Raw genomic sequence first — 25,630 nt, forward strand, 5'->3', positions numbered from 1 at the left:
AATACCAGAAGAGAGAGAGAGGTTAAATATTTTAGTTAGGTGAGGGGTGACAGCAGGGGAAAGGGACTGGAGGAGATGTGACGGAAATGGGTCACTGGTGCAAGTAGTTGGGCGAGAAGATGCAAGGAGCCTGCTTACTTCTTCTTCTGTGACTGGTTCAAAATCAGAGAGTGAGTTAGATGCAGTGGGGGAGGGAGGACAGTGCATGGTATGAGGGGATTTGGAGATAATTTCCTGTCGGATCTGGTCAATTTTTTCTTTGAAGTAATTGGCCAGATCGTCAGCTCGGAGCTCCGTGGTTGGGGCCTGTACTCTTGGATTGAGTAGAGAATGAAAAGTGTCAAAGAGACGTTTCGGGTTATTGGACAGTGAGGTGATGAGGGTGTTGAAATAGGTTTGTTTGGAGAGGTGAAGGGCAGTGTTGTATGTTCTAAGCATAAACTTAAAATGGATGAAATCTTCGGGTAGATTGGATTTTCTCCACAGACGTTCGGCGCACCTGGAGCACCGCTGCAGGAAACGTGTTTGCACCGTGTGCCAGGGTTGTCGCCGTCTGTGTTGTGGTGTTCTATTTATAGGGGGTGCAAATTCATCCAGGGCAGTTTGAAGTGTTTCATTGTAATGCTTCAATGCAGAATCAGGACATGAGAGGGAGGAGATAGGGGCCAATGAAGACTGCAAGTTCTTCATATGTTTCTGGGTGTTAATGGCCTGTATGTTTCTATAAGTCTGGACAGTGGGGGTGACCTGAGCAGCCTGGCAGTTCTTTATAGAGAATGAAAGAAGATTGTGGTCAGAGAGTGGGAGAGGGGAGCTTGCAAAATCATCCACCGCACAAAGCCGAGAGAAGACCAAGTCGAGGGAGTTTCCGTCTTCATGCGTTGGAGAATTAGTAAGCTGCGAAAGGCCAAATGAGGAGGTTAGAGATAAAAGGTGAGTAGCAGATGGGGAGAGGGGAAGAGCAATGGGGATGTTGAAATCTCCCATGATGAGGGTAGGGATGTCACAGGAGAGAAAATGTGGAAGCCAAGTGGCAAAATGATCCAGGAACTGATGGGAGGGGCCGGGAGGACGATACACCACCGCCACTTGCATGGAGAAGGGGGTGTAGAGTCTGACGGCATGGACCTCAAAAGAAGGGAAGACAAGTGAGGGTACTTGAGGGATAACCTGAAAGGTACATTTTGGTGATAGGAGCAGACCAACGCCTCCACCAGCTCTATTGTCTGATCTTGGGGTATGAGAGAAGTGTAGCCCCCCGTATGAAAGAGCAGCAGCAGCGGTAGTATCTGACTGCTGGATCCAGGTTTCAGTAAGAGCCAGGAGGTTAAGAGAATTAGAAAGGAAGAAGTCATGAATGAAGGAGAGTTTGTTACACACTGAGCGAGAATTCCAAAGTGCACAATTAAGAGAGACAGATGGCATGCAGGGAATATTAATAAGATTAGAGGGGTTTCTGAGTGTAGCAGTGGGGGGGTTTGACTTTCTATAACATGGGGGACCAGGGTTGGGAGCAATGTCTCCTGCGACTAGGAGAAGGAGGATAGAAAGAGTAAGCAGATGGTTAAGTGATTTGTGAGAGCGTCTCTGGTGTTGAATGGTGGGACTGCCTGGATCTGTGCAATTTAACAATGTGAAAAGAGCGTGAGTGCTATACATAGGAGAGGAAAGAAGCGAGGGGCCAATATGGATGGAGTATGGAGAGTTAATGCCAGGGCGGTGGATGTGTGTGAATGCAGCGGCCAGGATATAAATTACACAAATGCATATGGTATATATTTGTTGTACTCCAAATGTACAGGGAGTAGATGTATATAAATGTCTTCCCTGTCTAACTGCCATGTTATAACTGCCAGAAGTACTTTGATACATGTACTTCGATTACATGTGCATAAATGCCACCCCTGCATAAATGCTCCCCCTAGCTATGTCTGAATATATAGGAGGTTAAGGCTAAGTTTTTTTTTTTTTTTTGGCTCTCTCTTCTCGTTAATCAATCACACTAAATTGAGACACCAGGACCCAATAAAATGTTGTGGTCAAATAAACACATGTCCAGCACTACATGGATCATAAAGCACTTTGAAAAGTTTCTTGACCTCACAACATAAGGGGACAAGCAGAGTAAGTTGAAAAAAACTATATACCAGATATAAGTTTGCAGAGTTGAAAACACATAGATAGCATTCAGGATTAACTGCTTGCTGACATTGAATGGAGACACAGGAGTGGATTCAGAGCAGAGATTGGAAAAGCTGGTTACCAGATATAAGTTTGCAGAGTTGAAAACACATAGATAGCATTCAGGATTAACTGCTTGCTGACATTGAATGGAGACACAGGAGTGGATTCAGAGCAGAGATTGGAAAAGCTGGTTACCAGATATAAGTTTGCAGAGTTGAAAACACATAGATAGCATTCAGGATTAACTGCTTGCTGACATTGAATGGAGACACAGGAGTGGATTCAGAGCAGAGATTGGAAAAGCTGGTTACCAGATATAAGTTTGCAGAGTTGAAAACACATAGATAGCATTCAGGATTAACTGCTTGCTGACATTGAATGGAGACACAGGAGTGGATTCAGAGCAGAGATTGGAAAAGCTGGTTACCGGATATAAGTTTGCAGAGTTGAAAACACATAGATAGCATTCAGGATTAACTGCTTGCTGACATTGAATGGAGACACAGGAGTGGATTCAGAGCAGAGATTGGAAAAGCTGGTTACCTGTATGAAGAGAATAGAGACCTTTAATAGAGGCCTTTAAGCTGATTGGTAAAAATGGCAATTACTTACGAATGTGTTGTTGCTCCTCACGTGGCCGTTGGGCATAGTCTGGGAACATGTGCACACAGATGCGCCTCCATGCCGCCTCTTTGTGGCCCCGGAGAGAATAATGGGCATCCCGTTGGTCCCAAAGTTCGGGCCTTTCCTGGACCAATACAATTAGGAGCTCCACATTAATGTGGCCAGACATGACGCTGCTGTACTCCGTGGAGGCGTACTTCCTGGATGTCTGGAGCGCTTTTTGAGCTAATTTGCATGTCTAGGCTTCCTGATGATGGATTGGCCCATTTCCTGTCACCTGCCAAAAGACCTGCGTATTTCTCGCAAGTCACACATCTGGTCCGTGTGTAATGCGTTTTTTTTGCGCACCCATAGACTTGCATTGGCGTACTACGGGCGTAGTACACTGACAATCGCAGCATGCTGCGATTGGCACGGACCGTAGGATACGGATGAGAAATATACGGCTGGTGCGAGGGACCCCATAGAGAATCGTTGGTCTGTGTGTAATGCGTTTTTTTAACGCCTCTCACTCTCCCGTATTCCTCTCTAGTGTGACGCTGACCTTATGGTCGGCCAAAGATCACAGACCTGTGAACATCACAATAGATATAATAAGCTATAATGGTTACACTTTCTATCCGTGTAAAACACAGATGTCTGTATGAGCCCAGAAAGTGGCCTTACGCATTAGAGTTGAGTCAACTGAACCTTTCGATTTGATCTGTGTCGGCCGACCATCTAATGTGTATGACATGTGCGACTGATGTTCAGTGTTCATGTCAGGATGGAGGAAAATGGATCTTGCATGTGAAATTTTAGTGTGCCTGATCCTTTTTTCTCAAGGTAGAAAAGCTGCCGTCAGAGATGTGTAGCACCGAGTAACTCCTCTCTCCCCATTCATAACACATCCATTTTTGGCAGAATATATTGTATATTTGTATAAGTGGGCAAAGGGCTTGTTTATTTGACAGCTATTAAATTTGTATATCCAGTCGCTTGCTAATAATATGTATATACAGTGGGGCAAAAAAGTATTTAGTCAGTCAGCAATAGTGCAAGTTCCACCACTTAAAAAGATGAGAGGCGTCTGTAATTTACATCATAGGTAGACCTCAACTATGGGAGACAAACTGAGAAAAAAAAATCCAGAAAATCACATTGTCTGGTTTTTTTTCATTTTATTTGCATATTATGGTGGAAAATAAGTATTTGGTCAGAAACAAGCAAACAAGATTTCTGGCTCTCACAGACCTGTAACTTCTTCTTTAAGAGTCTCCTCTTTCCTCCACTCATTACCTGTAGTAATGGCACCTGTTTAAACTTGTTATCAGTATAAAAAGACACCTGTGCACACCCTCAAACAGTCTGACTCCAAACTCCACTATGGTGAAGACCAAAGAGCTGTCAAAGGACACCAGAAACAAAATTGTAGCCCTGCACCAGGCTGGGAAGACTGAATCTGCAATAGCCAACCAGCTTGGAGTGAAGAAATCAACTGTGGGAGCAATAATTAGAAAATGGAAGACATACAAGACCACTGATAATCTCCCTCGATCTGGTGCTCCACGCAAAATCCCACCCCGTGGGGTCAGAATGATCACAAGAACGGTGAGCAAAAATCCCAGAACCACGCGGGGGGACCTAGTGAATGAACTGCAGAGAGCTGGGACCAATGTAACAAGGCCTACCATAAGTAACACACTACGCCACCATGGACTCAGATCCTGCAGTGCCAGACGTGTCCCACTGCTTAAGCCTGTACATGTCCGGGCCCGTCTGAAGTTTGCTAGAGAGCATTTGGATGATCCAGAGGAGTTTTGGGAGAATGTCCTTTGGTCTGATGAAACCAAACTGGAACTGTTTGGTAGAAACACAACTTGTCGTTTTTGGAGGAAAAAGAATACTGAATTGCATCCATCAAACACCATACCTACTGTAAAGCATGGTGGTGGAAACATCATGCTTTGGGGCTGTTTCTCTGCAAAGGGGCCAGGACGACTGATCCGGGTACATGAAAGAATGAATGGGGCCATGTATCGTGAGATTTTGAGTGCAAACCTCCTTCCATCAGCAAGGGCATTGAAAATGAAACGTGGCTGGGTCTTTCAACATGACAATGATCCAAAGCACACCGCCAGGGCAACGAAGGAGTGGCTTCGTAAGAAGCATTTCAAGGTCCTGGAGTGGCCTAGCCAGTCTCCAGATCTCAACCCTATAGAAAACCTTTGGAGGGAGTTGAAAGTCCGTGTTGCCAAGCGAAAAGCCAAAAACATCACTGCTCTAGAGGAGATCTGCATGGAGGAATGGGCCAACATACCAACAACAGTGTGTGGCAACCTTGTGAAGACTTACAGAAAACGTTTGACCTCTGTCATTGCCAACAAAGGATATATCACAAAGTATTGAGATGAAATTTTGTTTCTGACCAAATACTTATTTTCCACCATAATATGCAAATAAAATGAAAAAAAAACAGACAATGTGATTTTCTGGATTTTTTTTTCTCAGTTTGTCTCCCATAGTTGAGGTCTACCTATGATGTAAATTACAGACGCCTCTCATCTTTTTAAGTGGTGGAACTTGCACTATTGCTGACTGACTAAATACTTTTTTGCCCCACTGTATATGTATTTTCCCTGATGTAAATGCCGCTGTCCTTCTGAATTCGGCATTATTTTCCATTTGCTCCTGCACTTTTTTTTCCCCGAGATATAGCACCTTCCTCCCTGTATGCAAATATAGTATATAAATCCAAATGGATGTGGTCCTAAAGAAGACACGCCCAATCGGCTATTAAAAACATATCTCTATAGCTGTATCTCAGGAACAGAGAGGCGCAGGAACAAAAGAAAAGCAACGCCAGATTGAGGAAAACAGCGGCATTTACACAAGGTGAAAAAAAAAAATGACAGGTCGGTTTTAAAGAGAAACTATAATTAAAAAATGATCTCTTGTATCTATCAGGTTTTTGTGTTGCATGTATTTTTTAAAAAATGTTAACAATTTTTTTTGTATTATATCATGCTAAAATTAGCAATCTTGCAATTTTCTCACAGGCCACTGTGACTCATAATTCCTGTATATTCATGGAAGGGTTTACAGGAGTTTCTCCATCATCAGAGGTAGGTTTACAATGACAGGTAATGCCTCTATGCACAGCTGATAACACAGGATCCACCAATCATAATAGGCGATGTCACAGCTCCCCTCTCCCCCTTCATTCACAATGACTTTTGTGGCTAATGTACATGTGTTGTTTCTTGAAATAACAAGAAGTTAGAATCTAAAAAAAACCCTGTGTCTGTGTGAAAATTGCATGATTTCTATTTTTTATTTTTAATACAGATCATACTATGTAAAAAAAAATGCTAAAAAATGTTTAAAAAACACATTTAGCGCATAAACCTGATTTAATCGAAAGGTCGTTTTCTGATGAACTTGATTGCCTTGATGAATTAGGTCCTTAACACAGGATAAGTATAAGATTACTGGCAAAAGAAGTCCCATATACATAATATGGTACCTCGGAAATGGGGGAATGCCACCCAAAAAATCCTGCACCATTAGCATAAGCTCAAAAAGACTTATATAAACAAGAGGAAAAAAACAGAGAAAGCAATAAAGAATGCATATATAAAAATATCAAATTCTTTATTCAAAAATGTTACAAAGAAATGTACGTATAGTTATCATAAATAGTAAAGTGCCAATCAGATAACGCAGATAACATGCCCCCAGACCTCACCTACTCCTCCCACAGAGATGGAACACCTCCAAAAAGAAAGCCCCAGTATATAGCTATTTCTAGTAGACCAAACCCCATATCGAAGTTTATATCATTAAGCCCAGTGGCCATGTGAAAAAAATCAGACAGTGTGCACTGAATTAGGAGGTGCGCACCAACACTATACACAGGGAAGTCATATTGGCAATAAATGTCACGGTAATGTCCAGATAGAGGGACAAAAAAGGCTTACCAAGGAGGGCTGAAGGGAGGAAGAAGGGACACCCGGCAGGAGCACCCCCCCAACCTGCGCCGAACACAACATGTTGCATTTTGGTGCGGTCGCTGCACCGTCAAAACGACGCATGCGGAGGCATCCGCATACATCGGCACGGCCTGCGTACCTAATGCTAAAGATAGGGTACGCAGGCAGCATGCCGACGGAGGCGGAGCTGACCGGAGTAGGCGCGGCAGTGGGCGGAGCTTTAGTGAGGAAGTCCGCATCCCTCCCCAGCTCCTCCTTACGCTAGTGTGAACCTAGCTTATGATGTGTCATTCAGAGTACTTTACTACACTTGCTCACCATGGTACCAAGTGTTATCAGTTTGGATGACTCTTCCCCCCATCTCAGAAACTGAATGAAAGAAGGTGAGGTAGACTGAGCTGTATAACCCTTACTAAAGCAAGCTGAACAATGGAGCTGACACTCTAATCTGCGTCATGGCCACTGATCACACCCTCCCCCTGTATCACAAGAATGGATAGAGTCTCTGTACTTTATTTGTTTAGTAAATAAGCCTCCTAATTGCCTGAATTGTTTTTTCCAATGCAGATCAGTCAAAATGTCCGCCCAGCGTGTGTCCCGGGATCAGACAATAGCGCGACATCATTAAACAGGCCGTCCATTGTACGGGACATCAGTGTCATGAACGGGCCCATGCAGGGCACCCGTAGTCCGGGGTCTCAACAGAAACTGAGGAAATTAAAGGGGGAAATGCTGCAACCCACCAATGTCAATCATAGTCTCAGATGAATTAGATGGTGGCATTACAGTGCATCAAGGGACTCACAGAAAATCATCACCCACCATGCACCAGCCTGCCATATTTACACAATGTTGGGAGTTGTAGCTTTGTAACAGCTGGAGTCGGAGACTTGAGAAAGTTTCATGCACATGCACGATACCGGCCATATTGTTGCATTATCGGCAGCCCTGCTTGCTGTGCCACAGTGGCTCTCAGCCCATGCTGCAATAAAAGAACCCCCATAACCCTGCTGTTTGGGGGACTTCATACTCATGACCTGCTGTTTGCATGGATTTATAAGTTATGGTTGAATCAGTACAGAAACTCTGATTGGCGCCGCTTGAAAAATTTGAAATTGTATGCTCCTAAAAACAATATATTTGGTTGATGGCCATGCTGTATAACTACACAGACAATGTCCATCAAATTTCCTGACACAGGACATACTACTGAGCCAGCAGATGCAAGCTGCGCTATACAGCCGCCACCTTCATCAAACAGCAGCGACCGGAGCTAGCTATGATTGCTGCTATTTAATCACTTAAAGTCACATTCAATGTCGGTGCTGCACTGATTCAGGTGCCCATTGTCCACCCTGCAATCCCTGCGACAAGACTGCTGGGTGCTTGCGGGTTAGCGTAACAGCTGAAAGCCCCCATCGCTATCATCTTTGTACTTCTAGGCTTTATAGAAGATTGTCATTGCTTCTATATACATCAAAAGTATAGTATTTGAATAATGGAATAAGTGATCAAATGGTTGTGGGTTCAAGCTCTCTAAGGAGACTAAACAGATAAAGTAAAAAAAGAAAGTTTGAATCATTGTTTTTTTTTTCAGATCAAAAATATAGAAATAAAAGCATATTTGGTATCACTGAATCTGTAAAATTCCTATCTATGAAAATATAAAACTAGTTAAGGTGAATGCTGGAAGGTCACTTTCACACGTCAGTATTTTACACATCAGAATTTGTAAGCTAAAATCAGGAGTGGAACAAGTAGAAGAGATAAAGTACAGTATGACAGAAACAAGTGCACCACTTCTTCATTTTTGACCCACTCCTGGTTTTGGCTCACAAATACTGATGTGAAATACCGACCAAATAGTGAACGTGTGAACATGGCCTAACGAGAAAAAAAATCATAAAGCAAGTATTGCCAGATTTATTTTTTTGATGGCCACACCTCCTCCCAAAAAATCCAATAAACAGCAATTGAAATGACATATTGACCTTAAAATTGTAACAATAAAAAAGTCAGCAAGCCACACAAAAAAATCACACCATCATAAATGTTCATTGATGGAAAAACCATAAACTTATGCATCTCAGAAAATGTTGACACAAAACAAATTTTTTTTGCAAGATCTAATTTTTTTAACCAGTAACATTTTTTATTTTACTATTTTTTTTAACGGCTTTCGGATTGATCGCAAGTCATGACGACTTGAAGGATGAACAATTTGTAGAAAGAACAAATATAGATATGTCCACAAAGGTCTCCTCCATTGTTATCTTGATAGTATCAAGCCATCAGATTGCTGGTGTTCCTCTTTGCCCTGTTCCTTCTATTTTTCAGACTATGATGTCCTCTTCCAGTTATTGTTCTAGTTGTATAGTTGTGTCCAAAGTAGACAAGTTGTAGCTTTGTGATCCTTGCTTCGAGTGTCATCTCTGGCTTGATTTGTTCCAAAATTGTTTTATTTGTTCTTCTTGCCATCCATGGTATTGATAACGTTCCTCTCCAGCACCTCTCAGGTGTCAATTATTCTTATGTTTTGTTTCTTTAATGTCTAAAGCCCCTTTTACATTTAGCGATGCACCAGCGATCCCGATTACGATATGACCTGGTCAGGATCGCTGGTGCATCACTAAATGGTCGCTAGTGAGCTGCCAAACAGGCAGATCTTACCAGCGATGCAGCAGCGTTACAGCGGTCATTAATTACCTTTCAGACGAGGCGATCCTGACGTCCTCCCGCCAGCGTCCACGCGACGCTCATCGGTGCCAGCAGGAAGCAGCCGATGAGAAATGGACGTGGACGATCTCGCGCGATCAGCGATGGACAGCGGGGGAGCCGGTCGGAGGTATCACACATAGCGATATCGCTAGCAATATTGCTGCTGCGTCACAAAATCGGTGACGCTTTAGCAGCGATATTGCTTGCGATATCGCTATGTGTAAAGCCCCCCTAAGTTTTGCATCCTTGTTACAACAGAAAAGACCAGACTATGTACGAGCCGTGTCTTTGTCACCAGTGAAATGTTCTTTGATTTGAAGACCTTGACCAGTGACTTCATTGTTGATTTGCCCCTAGCTATTCTAATACTGACTTCTGGTGCCTTCGCTGCATCTTGAGTGATCATTGATCAAAATAAGTAGTCAATATCTGAGTCTTCTTTGTGTTGAGTAGCAGTCCCATGTTTTCTATCTTGACACTCCGTAATAAGTCCTTCATTACATCTACGCTTATCAATGTTGCATCGCCTGCGTATTTAAGATTGTTGTTGATTCGTCCAACAATTTTTGTTCTTTCTTCTTTTTCAGCAAGTCCAGCCTTTCTGAAAATAGCTTCTGCATATAAAATATTAAAATAAAAAAAAAGTAAATTCATTGTAGGTCTTGGACGCCTATCATGAATTGACCTGGTAATGCTGACCGTCTCTTGGATACGGGGATGCGAACATTTATGCTTCCTCTCTGTCTGTGTGTGATGTATGCATATTATTATTATTATTTATTGTTATAGCGCCATTTATTCCATGGCGCTTTACATGTGAGGGGGGTATACATAAAAACAAGTACAATAATCTTAAACAATACAAGTCATAACTGGTACAGGAGGAGAGAGGACCCTGCCCGCGAGGGCTCACAATCTTCAAGGGATGGGTGATAATACAGTAGGCGAGGGTAGAGCTGGTCGTGCAGCGGTTTGGTCGATCGGTGGTTACTGCAGGTTATAGGCTTGTCGGAAGAGGTGGGTCTTCAGGCTCTTTTTGAAGGTTTCGATGGTAGGTGAGAGTCTGAATGGACAGATGTTATAGGTGAGGACTTTCCTAGGCCTTGAGTATGCAATATTTTGGAGAAGTATTAAAACTTGTTTGCACATACAGTGTAGTACATATCAATTATTTCGGTCTCATCTAATATCTGGATGCTATCGACAACTCTTCTAACAGAAGGCCGGGACATTGATTGTGCAAGCTTGGAGTACCCGACATAGGGGTTGCACCATTAGGTCTCCTTGGGCCGAGTATGCCTCAAGTCCTCCTTCTATCTCTAGGGTAGTATCGTTTCTTAAAGGTGCAAAACTAAGCTTTAAAGAGGTCTTTGTCGGCTCAAGCAGCTTTCTCAGGTGGTCCTATAGAATAAAGTTGTCTGCATTCATTGGGAGGCATCTTGAAATCTCCAGTCCAAGTGTCAGGTACAAGGCCGGCTCTAGGTTCATGTGGGCCATTGGGCTGCTCTTCGTTTTTGATGTTTCCTCCTTCTCTTCCAACAGGTCTTATGTTTTCATTTTTGAATTGATAGTTGTATGAGGGCTTGCTTTTTTGTTGTTCAAGGTTCAGTGTTTATTATTACACATTTTCGGTTCTATACAACTTTTCATTTTTTTCCATTTTCTTTCTGTTTACCATAACATATAGTAATTGCAGATATTAATTATGCATGATGTGATACCCAATATATTGATTTATTTTATATGAACTCATATATATAATTTTTTTTTACAATTTTCTTGGTCCAACTAGGAGGCTCGAACCTGTGATCACTTGACTGCTTGTACAATACACAGCAAAAGTAGTGAGTGGTAAAATTATCATTCTCCTATAAATTGCAGCCCAGGGTTGTACAGCCATGGCAGACACAGGGACCTTCAGTGGGCCCACCACTCGCTCTTCACCTGCTCGGGCTGTCATAATAATACCATTGTCACCCCATATAGGGGGAGTTGATACGAGTCGGAATGGACGCCTTCCCAAATCCAAACCTCTCAAACGGCAGCAATTGAAAGCTTAAACTGTGACAATTGAAACATGCTCTGATGTAGCATTAGACTTGCTGGGTGCTGGCACCTGCGCTGAATGAGATGGGCTCAGCTCTAGAGCCAGTTCCAAATATGCAGTGCACAAATCCACTGTAGGTATATACGGAGGATGACAAAAATGTAAACTTGGCCAAAGTATGTCCTGGCAATTGCCTGGTTTTGGCACTGGTCTGGTGCCAATGTGAAATCCTTGAAGGGGTGCCCAGCCAGGTTCAGGAATAGCATCGTGATGATGGCAAAATAGCTTTTCTAGGACCTTGTTTTATATTAGAAGGTGGAGACCATGAGAGACAGTCATCGACAACTGCCCCTGTATGTTGGGCGACATTTCTTTTCTTACAGGTTTATTACAACAAAAGATCTTCAGGGCATATCCACAGCATGTGCCATAAAACCCTGATAGCTGGGGTTCAGTTCTCAGGGACTAATGTTTTTGTATTGGCATTTGGAGCAGATCCTGTTTTTAGTTAGTACCAAATACATTGGCAACCATTAAATAAATATAAGTGCACTAAATGTGATCTGCTATTGTGGTGTTTTTCACCTTGTAGTATTTTTTACCAGTCGTCTCACCTTCAGATTCCAGCACAGAATTGCTTTGCCGCTTATAATATGACAAAGGGTGACCCGAGCACCCTGCTGCTTGTCTGACAGACAGATCCATCTCCTCTGATGACCTCCTTCTTCCCTCATTGAGTTTATTGGCACTGTCCATGGTGTCTTGGGGTCTTCCTGTTATTGTGGACACTTTAGAGCCCAGGTGGGAATTCATGGCATAGATAAGGTGCAAGGTGTGAAGTGTTTGGGGGGTTGGTGATCTTGGCATTCCTTGCTGAGTCAGGTCTATAAATGAACCTTTTGGAAGGAAAATGTAATAAAGGAAAAGCTTTTTTTTTTTTTTTTACCACCAGTCAAATTCTTATAATATGTAATTCTTCAGATGCTGTATTAGTCTAGCCTGATGAAGAGACCTGAGTAGTCTCAAAAGCTTGCAATGTGTTACCATCTTTTCAGTTAGCCATTAAAAGTTATCAACCACTGAGGACTCTCAATTCTGAATATTCTATTATTTATTATGCTTATGTATATGGCACAAACATATTCCACAGAGCTTTACGGACATCATCTCTGTCCCCATTTGGGCTCACAATGTAAAATCTCTATCAGTATGTCTTTGGAGTGTGGGAGGAAACCGGAGAACCAGGAAAAAACCCACAAAAACACTAGGAGAACATACAAACACCTTGCAGATGTTGCCCCAATGCCCCAGCCCTACAAAACAACAGTGCTAACCACGGAGCCACCATGTTGCCCGTACATGCATCACAATGTGGATATCATATCTGTTCTGGTGAAGGCTGGTATTACGCACATAAGCCAAGGTACAGAAATTCTTTCATGGCTGCTCTCTCCGGTAACATTACCTAATCTGTCTGATGCTCCCATGCCATGGCCGTTTTCCTCCATTCCATCTCACGTGGAGGTTCTTTTACAGTTCAGCTCGGGGTGACTTCGTGGTATCAGAGCCGTCTCTGTTAGGTCAGTAGCTTCATTAAGGAATATTTGAGCAGGCTGAACCCACAGGCTGAATGGCTATAAAGTGCCATTTATTCCTGAAAAGTGCAGGCTGGGATACAGTAAAAAGACAGATTATGATCATTTCCAGCATCTACGTATAGGCTTAAATCCCCTGAGTCAAACTTTGAAATAAGAGTCCAGTCTGGAGTCCTTGTGGTGTTACCTCTGATTTTAACCCCTGACTTTACAAGGTGCACCTTCTTGTAGGGAGAGAGGGACAGATCTACCCGTCAGGACTGGTTTTCATCAGACTTTTATGCACAGGCCAGAGAAAAATATGGAAAAAGTTGCACATTTTTTTTTAAACTGTAATTTTTTCTTGAATACAGAAAACTACAAAGTAAACAGCAGACTACCAAATAACATTCAGTAGAAGTATCCACAAAGATATATAATGCCTGACGTAGATTCAATCAGGGAGTACAAAGGCGTGCAATTATAGGCATAAGGGCTCATACTCACTTGTGAGAGACTCGCACGATTGGCGTGCGAGTCTTTCTCATGAAAACCTGGCACAGCCGCCGGCACTCGGACCGGAGCGTGAGGCTGCATAGAAATACATGTAGGCGCACGCTCCGGTCCGAGTGCTGGCGGCAGTGCCGGGTTTTCATGCGAGAGACTCGCACGGCAATCGTGCGAGTCTCTCGCAAGTGAGCCCTTATCTGGGGGAGTCACATTATAAGAAAAAGGGAACTAATGTGTGACCCTCATAATGAAATATTTATTAATTGGCGGTCGTTTAAAAGTCTGACAACGCTAAACAATGTTTACTGAACGATCGATGCACATTGACGGCCATTCTTCTCGGCAGCGCAAGTCCTGTTTACACAGGATGTTGCGTCGCTGAGAATGATTTTATCAGAATTATTTTTCTTTTGATTCTTTGCCCTTCTGTTCCTTAGATATGGACCCAAGTCATCATTTGCATTTTTACTTTCCTTTGTTGTCTTGTGGTATTAATTGGCAATAATTGCACCAAATTCTATCAAAATAGCGCATGCAACTCATGAAATTAGTGGAATTTTTTATTTTTTTTTAAATCTTTATTTTTACTTTCTTTGCAACATTTTAGGCAAAAAGTAGCAAGTTTGGCAAAATGCAGCAAAAATTGTGAAAAAAGTTCTTGCGTGCGTAAAATCACTCCAAGGAAGCAATTTGAACAAAAGTGTTTCTTTTCGAAAGTCTCAAATGATGAAACATCTAGAAAGACTAAACTGCCCCCAAAATGCACAAAAAATAGATGAATGCTTAAAAAAGTGACTTTATAATAGACGCAAATAATAAATAATGAAAGAATGAATGATTGTGGCGGAAGCAAAAACACAGACACCCAAACCTATACAAAATAAAAAAAGCGCAAAAGCAATGTTGAATCGACACCATAGACTTTTTCTATCGGAGGCTTCTTAAGAACTACACCCAGTTGTCTAAAAATGTAAAAATATTAAATTCATAGACAAAGAAATGGAGGAACAGAGAGACCCAGGACCAAAAGTATTATTAATGAAATCATGGATAAAACAAATGTGCAGTGTGTCAATCTTTGGGCAAATCTGCTATTAGGGGTGGAGAGGTGAGACAGTTAGCGAGGGCCCTTCCAGTGCCAGAAAACTTTTTTCATGGGTCCTATTACTTAAAATAAGTTTGTCAGCCAAATTGATAGCATAAATTAAGCACAAAGCTTTGCAGGGGATACAGCCACTATACAAATCACACTTTAAATAGTCTACTAGCTCTGTCCATTCTACAATAACTGAAGATTAATCAGATATCCTAATTAGGATGGTGGTGCACTCTGGGTGTGGCCGAGAGGCTCAGTGTACTATTCCGCTCACTGGTGATTGACAGTGTTGGCTTGCCTGGAGAAGTCTCAAGCAAGCAATCACTGTCAATCACCAGCGAAGAAGGCGAGGACATGAAAAACCACAGTGCAAAACAGTGCACAGAGCCTCTCGGACACACCCAGGGTACACCAACTTCAGTTTCTACAGAACTGAAAAAGCAATTAGATCATTAACACTGCAATTTTTATTGGAGCTATACTCCATACATAACTATATGTTTAGTTTATTAAGGGTGACGGACTCCCTTTAAAAATGTGAGTTATTTTCTGGGTGACATATAGGTGCGTTACTTGTTGCTGCTGCAGATATGTTTGTTACATATTTATGCTTGAAAGTCTGCCATTGATATAGATCAGGAATTTTCTAAGTTTGAATTTCGCAAGCCAGTTGCCATTTCGAAAACATTCCCTGATCCTTGCAGGAGGCGTACATCGCCGACTATCCAAAAGCACTGCTTATTATGATAAAGCGGCCCATGCCAAGGCTCCTCATGCCTGTCCATCTGGATCCACTTGGCACAAAAATGAAATGTTTGGAGACATTCACTGCCGATAAGACATAGTTATGGGCTCCGAGATGCTGGCATTGACCTTGAAACAAGTTGACAGAGCTTAGTTTGAAACACATGTCCATTGGAGCTTTGACTTTCTAATGTGGACCGCATTCTTCTGTGTGATCAGCTGGTAATACTCTACATCCGTCATCTTTCTCCCATCTTCTCTATGGGCCACATCATCAAGTTCTCTTTCAAGTCTTCTCGGCTTACGTCTTCTGATTCCGCTAATAGTATTCTTAGGATTTGTTTTATCGATGCTCTTCCTCTCCATCGGCCGCTTCCCTTCATGTGCAAATGACACAGAAGATTTTATAAAAAACGCCCTTATGAATATGAATCATAAAGCATGTGCTATACATGTTTAGTTGATGATATGGGGGAAGGTGGTCGGACACAAATAAGGTCACTATTTGAGAGATTTGGCCATTGAAGCAAAATCCATTCGTAACAGGTGCATAAAAATCAAACAGCGATGTAACAGATTTGGTTGTTTTGAAGATAGAGGGACTGTCATAAGATGCCATCTTTGTTAAGTCATTCCGTAAATTTCTGCCCTGATGGCCCAGAAAGTGCCAGTGACACTCAAGCCTAAAAACAAGTATTGGCAGTCTTTGGAATTTACCCAAGAAAAAAATACAAAAATGAGCATATACCCTACAGCAAGTAAATCTGTAAATGCTACATGTAAATAACATAGGGTACTTAATTAATGCCATTTAAATAAAAAAAAGCATAAAACCCATCCCACCACAACAAGGTGTACCCGTTTGGATGGTCCTAACCTGTCTATTGTATTTTTTGTTTTTTTTCTTGGGTTTTGTCTATGAAATATCCAGTGTAAATAGGCTCTTGCACATAGTCCTGATTATAGTCTAGCTGTTTTTTTTGGTTTTGCCGTTATTTCTTGTATTTTGTACAAACATTAGGGTTGGCTCCCCTTTCTGAGCCAAGTATTCCACTGAATAGCTTCCCATGGATGGGTGTCTCAGTCTGGCCTTATCCTGCTCTGCCCTTATTCATATTGATGCAAAACAGAAGCCGCGGAGACACCATCACATGTTTCTCAACACAAGCAATGACCAGCCAGGTCTTTCCCCGGGAAGGAACAACCACGGGAAGGGCAGTCTCCAATGAAGGAAACCACCTATGCCAAAACATGGTATCCATCCACAGACAGCTGTTTCGGGGTATTGCCCCTCATCAGTGTGGAGTAGGAAACTGGCTGGTAGGAGCAATGCCTAGTAAAAGACTGTGAAAATGAGGATGAATGAACTCATGGAGATCAACATCCAACACTGCGGAGACACCATCACGTGTTTCTCAACGCAGTGATTCTAGAGCACTACCCCCATCCCTTATGGGAAATATGCAAAACATGCAAAACAGAAGCCGCGGAGACACCATCACATGTTTCTCAACGCAAGCAATGACCAGCCAGGTCTTTCCCCGGGAAGGGCAGTCTCCAATGAAGGAAACCACCTATGCCAAAACATGGTATCCATCCACAGACAGCTGTTTCGGGGTATTGCCCCTCATCAGTGTGGAGTAGGAAACTGGCTGGTAGGAGCAATGCCTAGTAAAAGACTGTGAAAATGAGGATGAATGAACTCATGGAGATCAACATCCAACACTGCGGAGACACCATCTCGTGTTTCTCAACGCAGTGATTCTAGAGCACTACCCCCATCCCTTATGGGAAATATGCAAAACATGCAAAACAGAAGCCGCGGAGACACCATCACATGTTTCTCAACGCAAGCAATGACCAGCCAGGTCTTTCCCCGGGAAGGGCAGTCTCCAATGAAGGAAACCACCTATGCCAAAACATGGTATCCATCCACAGACAGCTGTTTCGGGGTATTGCCCCTCATCAGTGTGGAGTAGGAAACTGGCTGGTAGGAGCAATGCCTAGTAAAAGACTGTGAAAATGAGGATGAATGAACTCATGGAGATCAACATCCAACACTGTGGAGACACCATCACGTGTTTCTCAACGCAGTGATTCTAGAGCACTGCCCCCATCCCTTATGGGAAATATGCAAAACATGCAAAACAGAAGCCGCGGAGACACCATCACATGTTTCTCAACGCAAGCAATGACCAGCCAGGTCTTTCCCCGGAAAGGAACAACCACGGGAAGGGCAGTCTCCAATGAAGGAAACCACCTATGCCAAAACATGGTATCCATCCACAGACAGCTGTTTCGGGGTATTGCTCCTCATCAGTGTGGAGTAGGAAACTGGCTGGTAGGAGCAATGCCTAGTAAAAGACTGTGAAAATGAGGATGAATGAACTCATGGAGATCAACATCCAACACTGCGGAGACACCATCACGTGTTTCTCAACGCAGTGATTCTAGAGCACTGCCCCCATCCCTTATGGGAAATATGCAAAACATGCAAAACAGAAGCCGCGGAGACACCATCACATGTTTCTCAACGCAAGCAATGACCAGCCAGGTCTTTCCCCGGAAAGGAACAACCACGGGAAGGGCAGTCTCCAATGAAGGAAACCACCTATGCCAAAACATGGTATCCATCCACAGACAGCTGTTTCGGGGTATTGCTCCTCATCAGTGTGGAGTAGGAAACTGGCTGGTAGGAGCAATGCCTAGTAAAAGACTGTGAAAATGAGGATGAATGAACTCATGGAGATCAACATCCAACACTGCGGAGACACCATCACGTGTTTCTCAACGCAGTGATTCTAGAGCACTGCCCCCATCCCTTATGGGAAATATGCAAAACATGCAAAACAGAAGCCGCGGAGACACCATCACATGTTTCTCAACGCAAGCAATGACCAGCCAGGTCTTTCCCCAGGAAGGAACAACCACGGGAAGGGCAGTCTCCAATGAAGGAAACCACCTATGCCAAAACATGGTATCCATCCACAGACAGCTGTTTCGGGGTATTGCCCCTCATCAGTGTGGAGTAGGAAACTGGCTGGTAGGAGCAATGCCTAGTAAAAGACTGTGAAAATGAGGATGAATGAACTCATGGAGATCAACATCCAACACTGCGGAGACACCATCACGTGTTTCTCAACGCAGTGATTCTAGAGCACTGCACCCATCCCTTATGCAAAACAGAAGCCGCGGAGACACCATCACATGTTTCTCAACGCAAGCAATGACCAGCCAGGTCTTTCCCCGGGAAGGAACAACCACGGGAAGGGCAGTCTCCAATGAAGGAAACCACCTATGCCAAAACATGGTATCCATCCACAGACAGCTGTTTCGGGGCATTGCCCCTCATCAGTGTGGAGTAGGAAACTGGCTGGTAGGAGCAATGCCTAGTAAAAGACTGTGAAAATGAGGATGAATGAACTCATGGAGATCAACATCCAACACTGCGGAGACACCATCACGTGTTTCTCAACGCAGTGATTCTAGAGCACTGCCCCCATCCCTTATGGGAAATATGCAAAACATGCAAAACAGAAGCCGCGGAGACACCATCACATGTTTCTCAACGCAAGCAATGACCAGCCAGGTCTTTCCCCGGGAAGGAACAACCACGGGAAGGGCAGTCTCCAATGAAGGAAACCACCTATGCCAAAACATGGTATCCATCCACAGACAGCTGTTTCGGGGTATTACACTGTTTTGCATGTTTTGCATATTTCCCATAAGGGATGGGGGCAGTTCTCTAGAATCACTGCGTTGAGAAACATGTGATGGTGTCTCCGCAGTGTTGGATGTTGATCTCCATGAGTTCATTCATCCTCATTTTCACAGTCTTTTACTAGGCATTGCTACTACCAGCCAGTTTCCTACTCCACACTGATGAGGGGCAATACCCCGAAACAGCTGTCTGTGGATAGATACCATGTTTTGGCATAGGTGGTTTCCTTCATTGGAGACTGCCCTTCTCGTGGTTGTTCCTTCCCGGGGAAAGACCTGGCTGGTCATTGCTTGCGTTGAGAAACGTGATGGTGTCTCCGCGGCTTCTGTTTTGCATGTTTCCCATAAGGGATGGGGGCAGTGCTCTAGAATCACTGCGTTGAGAAACCCGTGATGGTGTCTCTGCAGTGTTGGATGTTGATCTCCATGAGTTCATTCATCCTCATTTTAACAGTCTTTTACTAGGCATTGCTCCTACCAGCCAATTTCCTACTCCACACTGATGAGGGGCAATACCCCGAAACAGCTGTCTGTGGATGGATACCATGTTTTGGCATAGGTGGTTTCCTTCATTGGAGACTGCCCTTCCCGGGGAAAGACCTGGCTGGTCATTGCTTGCGTTGAGAAACATGTGATGGTGTCTCCGCGGCTTCTGTTTTGCATGTTTTGCATATTTCCCATAAGGGATGGGGGCAGTGCTCTAGAATCACTGCGTTGAGAAACACGTGATGGTGTCTCTGCAGTGTTGGATGTTGATCTCCATGAGTTCATTCATCCTCATTTTCACAGTCTTTTACTAGGCATTGCTCCTACTAGCCAGTTTCCTACTCCACACTGATGAGGGGCAATACCCCGAAACAGCTGTCTGTGGATGGATACCATGTTTTGGCATAGGTGGTTTCCTTCATTGGAGACTGCCCTACCCGTGGTTGTTCCTTCCCGGGGAAAGACCTGGCTGGTCATTGCTTGCGTTGAGAAACATGTGATGGTGTCTCCGCGGCTTCTGTTTTGCATATTTCCCATAAGGGATGGGGGCAGTGCTCTAGAATCACTGCGTTGAGAAACATGTGATGGTGTCTCCGCAGTGTTGGATGTTGATCTCCATGAGTTCATTCATCCTCATTTTCACAGACTTATTCATATTGATGTCCTTTGACACATTGTAAGGTTTTAATACTAGAGACAGGTTAGACCGTCCCGATGGTTACATCATGTCGCGGTGGGATGACTTTTATGCTTTTTTCATTAAAATAGTGTTAACTAAGTATCCTATGTTATTTAGATCCACTATTACCATTTACTAATTTACTTGCTATAGTGTATATGCTCATCTTTGTTTTTTTGTGGTTTTTTTTGTGTTTTATCTATGAAATATCTCTTACACTTTGCACATCAGCTTATAGTTCAGTTCATTTTTTTTTCCTGCAGTCTTTGGACTTTGCAGCAAGCAATGGATCACACGCCATTCTCTGCTATTGCTTGGGAGATGGAGGAGAAACCATCCTGCCCAGATAGTTCTTTCTAGATTTCTAGAAAATGTAATGCAAGAAGAAGAAATGTCTGGGAGTCTGTTAAGCGGTGAAGAAAAATAAACTTGACGCTCGAGGAGACAAAGTCACGTATACACTTTTTTTTAGTGGAGAATCTTTTTTGGCTTCGACTTGTTATTTTTCAAAAACGTATTTTTTGCTTTTTTTATTGATGGAGCAGTTTTGCAATGAAGAATCCCAAAACGTGTTTTAATTATTCTGAATTTGGCCAAAATGAATGAAGAAATTGTTTAAACTTTTCTATGTTCTTCCAGATTGAGTAACGCAGGAATCCTATGTATTAATAGCCCATTTTACAGGCATCTCTTTCTTTTTTTGACTGGGAACAAGTTGTACATTTTTTTTTTTTTTATTTTAAAGGAATTAATCGCCTTGTAAAAGTAAACTGGTGTTTTCTAGGCTGAAACTCGCTGACGACGTCTTTTGAACTCTATGTCCATCAAAAAATGAAAAAAAGAAATCAGGCCGTGCTGAGCAGATTAGATCCCCACTGTGACCGATTCCTTATCCTGAACCTAAGCCGTGTCAGGGGCCTGATCTTGGGGAGCTGCGGGCCCTCTCCCACAGTGAAGGTGTAAAGGTCATAGTCCTTACACTGAATTAAAGGACAAGAACGTCTTTTATAAAAACCACCCAGATCAGCAGAAGCCTTTAGTAAAAAGAAAGAAAAAAGCCCTGAAGATATGGCCCTGAATTATTTTTAAATTCCATCGGGCACCTCGACGGTGAAAAAAAAAATAAAAGTGCACAATTTCCATTTGCTAATGTTTGGTAGACAACTAGTCTCTGTGTAAGACGAGCCCAGTGTTGGTTTAGGGATTCCTTAAATATTCCACATGGCTATGTTATTTTTTTTCTCTCTTTCCATCAAATGCTTTTTTAATGATGCAGCATTATTGGCTCGGTGTCTACTTATCGCTTGTGCGGGTCCGTGCCTCCCACCGCCATCTAGTATAATCAGAGCCCTGTTCGCCGTAGCCTGGCTGGGCACAGACGGGCTGGCGGAGGTGAGCCCCATCTACGAGGCTATCTTGGAAAAATATTTTGTTCTTGCGTTTTACTGCTAACCCAGTTATGTCATAGACTTGGCCCGCTCCCGATTTCCGTGTTTGTCTGCCAAAGTCATGTATATAAAATGTAAAGCTTTGCGAAATAATGAGGACACTATGCTTTGGTTGAGGGGAAATGGGGACATTTTGGTAATTATTATTATTATTATTTATTGTTATAGCGCCATTTATTCCATGGCGCTTTACATGTGAGGGGGGTATACATGAAAACAAGTACAATAATCTTAAACAATACAAGTCATAACTGGTACAGGAGGAGAGAGGATCCTGCCCGCGAGGGCTCACAATCTTCAAGGGATGGGTGATAATACAGTAGGCGAGGGTAGAGCTGGTCGTGCAGCGGTTTGGTCGATCGGTGGTTACTGCAGGTTATAGGCTTGTCATCACTAGGTAATCACTAGTAAGGTGTGTGTGCATCATCTGTTTACGTAGTGGCCTGGTGCACGCTTACGCGTAGACTTAACTGCCGCCGCCATCCACCATGACATGTTTTAGTGCATTTATTCTAGTATTTTTTTGCTGATCTAATGATATAGTACAAGTGACATCGTGAATGTGCATCGCAATATGCCATGTTTTTCCTGCCGTGGCACCGTGATATAATATATAACGTGTGTTATGTGGATCAGAACCCTGTGCCTGGTCCTAGGTTACTGCTGGATGTCGCTCAGCATGGGTGAAAGGTCAGCAGACCTGATCTGTGCCCCAGAGACCAGACCCAGGTCACAGATGCCCACAATACAGTCCTTGCATCAGATAAGGCTCCAGAAGTCTTTCCACATCATCGCCTCTCTCTCTGGACCTGACCCCAGTGACCAAACTAAATACACCATTGTTGAGCTCTGGCTAGAAGCTGAGCCTTGCCTGCCAGGATGTTGTCTCAGGTTTTACCACAAGTTCTATAAAAACATTTGCTAAGTTGCATTCCAGTTACTCCGCTAATTGCAGCAGGTAGCAAAATTCCAGAATGGAGCCTCAGTTTTATGGTGGGTGACACCAATGCTTTGAAGGGGTTGTCCTCCTTTTGGGGATTTTTTTTAAACTTTAATGCATGTAATTGGGGCTAAAACTAATTTTTACATTTGGGTTTCATTGAAAATTTGGCATTTTGCACCTGTTGGTTTTTAAGGGCTCTTTGTCTTTTCTGCATATTCAACTTTGATGTGGTCTGTGGGCATAAATCAGCTGAGAAGAGTTTAGGAGAAGAGATGAAAAAAATTTACAAAATTCCTCAGCAGAGAGTCATTGTAGACTGACTGAAGGATTCTTAGTTAACGCATTCTGCATCCAGCAATAAAGAGTGGAGCACAGAGGCTATAATTGAAAGCAAACGGTGCAAAATTTCTAATGAAACCCAATTGCGAACAAATATTTATAGAATTTAAGTAAAAAAAATTCAGAGAGGTGGGCAACCCCTTTATGTTACAGGTAAGGCAATTAAAATTCGCAGGGAATCATAGCGGGGGGATTATATCACATTGTTATTGCATGCAGAACAGGTCCATGAGCTGACACTAGTCTAGAGCACTGCATTACATGAATTTGTGGGCTATAATATGTAGACCCCTTGTTCCCAGATCAGATTCTAACACCCCCCATCTGCTCACTGACCCATTGACCCCAGGATAGTGGTGTCTGGGCCTTGGAGTCCACCGACCAGCAGGACACAGACACCAAGAACAAGGGAGCAATTTGTTATTTATAGACCTGGCTGCACAGCCTGATTTAATAATGCCAATTACAGAGACTCAGTGTACTGGGAATCCTCAGGACATGATTAGCTGGGACATATTGATTGGTGACATTATAATTATCATTGGTCAATAACTGATTATTAACGTAGAGTATCATAGGAATGAAGGAAGGATGGAGGGATGTCAGCTGTCTATCCACCACTGGTGCATCCCAGCCAATAACCTGATAAGAGAAGATAGATAAGGACAGAGGTCTAAAGCCCCCCATAAATTACAGATCTAGCTGTTTACACCTTACACCATAACAAATGCCTGTTTACATCTTGTAATTTACTTTTTGGAGTGCAATGACCCCAGAGCTGCCCCCAGCCTGAGCCTACAGGATGTTTCCTTCTTTATTTCCCCAGCTTCTTAAATGTTCTCCTCTGGACGCTTCTACTGGTTTATATTAATTGATTATTTTTCACCAATTTTGGACAAAAAAAGTAAAAATTTGCACAAAAACGTCAAAAGTTATCACAACTTTAATGAAGCCTTAGGCAGATTTTTTTATGCTTAAAATAGTGTAAAACTACACCTGCTCAAAACAGACAAACCCTAAGGTAGAAGCAAAATGAGCATATGACATACTGCATATAAATGTTTTGGCACCCGTGGTCAAAGGGTTAAAGTTAAAGATTTCCTTTTTATTTTAGGCAAAAAAAATTGTCATTTTTTTAATTTTAAAAATTACAAAAATGAAAATGAGCAGATGAAAAGGCTCCTTGTAGATTTGTGTGCTCAGATAACTTTGACCAAGGTTTCAGACCTTAATTAGCATCCATTACACAGCGGCATTAACGCCATGTAACGGATGCGTTAACTCCCCCATAGATGGCCATAAGGTAGCGCATCGCCAACGCATGTCATAATTGGCATGCGTTAGCGATGTGCCGTTATTCTGTGACGGACCCTCGGACGCGGTTTGCAGAGTCCGAGGGTCCGTCACTGCTAGCGCAGATGGAGCATCTGCGCTAGCGCAATCGCATAACGCGATCGCGTTAGTGAGTAGCGTTAATGCAGTCCGCCAACGCTATGCGTTGAACGAACTGCATTAACGCTATGTGAACCTGGCCTTAGGGTTATGGCTTGCTCTCTATCATCATTAGGAAAGGCCAGGTGATGCGGATTTCACATCTTTATAAAATCCCAGCCTCCTCTAACTTGTGACAAAAAACAGGAGCCATGGGTTTTTCTAAGCAGCTTCTTAGCACTATGAAAATAAAAATGGTGGAGGCCCACAAAGCAAGAGAAGGCTATAAAAAGATAGCAAAGTATTTTCAAGTTACCCTTTCCTCAGTTCGAAATGTAATTAAGAAATAATAATAATTATAATAATAATAATAATAATAATAATAATAATTTTATTTCTATAGCGCCAACATATTCTACAGCCCTTTACATTTTAGAGGGGACTTGTACATGATAGTTAACACAAACAGTGGAGGTCAAGATAAGGTCTGGAAGGCCAAGCAAAATTTAATTAAGAGCTGCTTGTATGATTGCTAGAAAGGAAAATCAGAACACCCGCTTGACTGCAAAAGACCTTCAGAAAGATTTAGCAGACTCTGGCATTGTGGTACATTGTTCTAATATTCAGAGACACCTGCACAAATATGATCTTCATGGACGAGTCATCAGAAGAAACCCTCTACTGCATCCTCACCATAAAATTCAGAAGTATACAAAAGAACTTGGAAACAAGCCTGATGCATTTTGGAAACAAGTCTTGTGGACCAATGAGGTTAAAATCTAACTCTTTGGCCACAATGATCAAACGTATATGTGTGGAGAAAAAAGGGAACAGAATTTCAGGAAAATAACATCTTGCCAACCATTACGCCTTGGAGTGGATCTATAATGGTTTGGGGTTGTGTTGCAGCCATTGCCACAGGAACATTTTACGGTAAAGGGAGGAATGGATTCAATGAAGTATCAACAGCTGCCGGCATTGACATCAGGGGCTTATCTACAGCATTCTGTAATGCTGTAGATAAGCCCCCAATGTAACCTGAAAGATAAGAAAAACACGTTAGATTATACTCACCGGAGGGGGCATTTTGGTCCGATGGGTGTCGTGGTCCGGTCC

At 42.8% G+C, this 25,630-nt stretch overlaps 1 long non-coding RNA gene across 1 annotated transcript; it reads left to right on the forward strand.

Annotated features, from left to right (window-relative positions):
- The first annotated feature begins 1,754 nt into the window (after positions 1-1,754).
- LOC141094927 (uncharacterized) lies at positions 1,755-8,310 on the forward strand. The gene is made up of 3 exons (XR_012233200.1): positions 1,755-2,124; positions 5,847-5,912; positions 7,347-8,310. It is a non-coding gene; the product is annotated as an uncharacterized lncRNA (long non-coding RNA).
- The last annotated feature ends 17,320 nt before the right edge of the window (positions 8,311-25,630 follow it).

Source organism: Dendrobates tinctorius, unplaced genomic scaffold (assembly GCF_039654945.1).
Source record: "Dendrobates tinctorius isolate UK_male_01 unplaced genomic scaffold, ASM3965494v1 ptg000065l, whole genome shotgun sequence".
In the NCBI taxonomy this organism is placed as follows: Eukaryota; Metazoa; Chordata; class Amphibia; order Anura; family Dendrobatidae; genus Dendrobates; species Dendrobates tinctorius.